This window comes from Podarcis bocagei, assembly GCF_964188305.1.
Source record: "Podarcis bocagei genome assembly, chromosome: 3".
Lineage (NCBI taxonomy): Eukaryota > Metazoa > Chordata > Lepidosauria > Squamata > Lacertidae > Podarcis > Podarcis bocagei.
The window spans coordinates 17361962-17363784 of record NC_138127.1 but is presented as its reverse complement, the minus strand read 5'-3'; the positions used below and the strand labels follow the sequence as shown (position 1 = coordinate 17363784).

Here is a 1823-nt window from a genome sequence, read left to right as displayed (position 1 = left end):
TTCCGTTTTGGAGGTGCTTCGCAAAACGAATTTCCTATGGGCTTGCTTCGCAAGACGAAAATGTCTTGCGAGTTCCTGCGGGGTTTTTTTCCTCCCCCCCTTTTTCCCAAGCCGCTAAGCCACTTATCAGCTGATCTGCTAAGCTGCTTATCAGCTGATCCGCTAAGCCGCTAAACCGCTTATCAGCTGATCCGCTAAGCCCGCTAAGGCGCTAATAGCGCTAATCCGCTAAGCCGCTAATGGGCTTGCTTCGCAAGACGAAAAAACCGCAAGATGAAGAGACTCGCGGAACGGATTCTTTTCGTCTTGCGAGGCACCACTGTATATAAAGCAGATATTTTGGGGAAACTTTCATTCCTCCTCACCACTATGAGCTGAATAAAGAGCATGAAATCCACACTTGACTCCGAGTATATTTCAGCAGCAATAGTCCTGTTGCTCATACGGACTAAAGCGGAAGGCAGAGGATACTCTAGGCCAGTGTTTCTCAATCTTTTCCCAACTGTAGCCCCCCTTCCAACCTTGTTTCCTTCCTGTGGCTCCCCTGTCCTACTGGGAGAAAGGTAGCTATTCAAATGTTTTGTTTGCAAATAGAACATGTTTTATTTATAATTTGTATAATTTATACAAAATGCAATTACATAAAAAATTATACTTTAAGTATTTCTTGATCGATGGGACCTTTGTGCTTGATGACCAGAAACAAGCTTTTTAAAATCCGGTTCTATTGCTGTGAGAAATAACCAAAGATCACCTCTGTGCCCCTTATGTTCATTCTACTTCTCTGTTTTCTATTTTCTCCACTTCTCTGTTTTCTTTTTTTCTTTTCTCAATCACTTCTCTGTTTTCTTCACTTCTCACTTCCTTCTGTGGCCCCCTAGTCTTGTGCCGTGGCCCCCCCATTTATGTGATTTTCACCTGTGGCCCCCTTGGAATACCCCACTTTCCCTTTGAACCTCAAGGCCTCACAGAACTGGACCAAATCTGCAGGGGGTGGGTGCCATCGTAGAAGAGGCATCTCCTCCACCCCCTTATTTCCTAGTAATTTCCTAGGTAGGAATTATTTTCTAAGATGGTGCCTGCTGCAACAAGTGTGGGTGCCATCCAGACAAAATGAAGTATGAAGCTAAGATGAACAGAAAGGGATTGTGGGGGTGGGAGAGTCATAGATCTTGTCACAGGACCATTTAGCTCACTCTCCCTGCGGCCTGCAGCGGTAACAAGATGGCCAAACAAACCAAGAAGGTTGGGATTGTGGGTAAAAATGGTACCCGATATGGAGCTTCCCTGAGGAAAATGGTGAAGAAGATTGAAATTAGCCAACATGCTAAATATACTTGCTTCTTCTGTGGCAAGACCAAAATGAAGAGGAAAGCTGTGGGTTTCTGGCACTGTGGCTCTTGTATGAAAACAGTAGCTGGTGGTGCCTGGACATACAACACCACTTCAGCGGTGATCTGCCATCAGAAGACTGCAGGAGTTAAAAGACCAGTAGAAGCATGTTTTTGTTCCACTGTTACTCTTCCTCTACAGTTCATGTCCTTATTGTCAATTAAAGGTGGTTGTGACTCTTGAGAGTCCCATGGACTGCAAGAAGATCAAACCTATCCATTCTTAAGGAAATCAGCCCTGAGTGCTCACTGGAAGGACAGATCATGAAGCTGAGGCTCCAAGACTTTGGCCACCTCATGGGAAGAGAAGACTCCCTGGAAAAGACCCTGATGTTGGGAAAGATGGAGGGCACAAGGAGAAGGGGACGGCAGAGGACGAGATGGTTGGACAGTGTTCTCGAAGCTACCAGCATGAGTTTGCCCAAACTGCGG

General features: G+C 45.7%; 1 pseudogene across 1 annotated transcript; it reads left to right on the top strand.

The window, feature by feature from the left end:
* Positions 1–1177: 1177 nt before the first annotated feature.
* LOC308584469 (large ribosomal subunit protein eL43 pseudogene) lies at positions 1178–1575 on the top strand (annotated as a pseudogene). The gene has a single exon. The product of its transcript is annotated as a large ribosomal subunit protein eL43 pseudogene (transcript).
* The last annotated feature ends 248 nt before the right edge of the window (positions 1576–1823 follow it).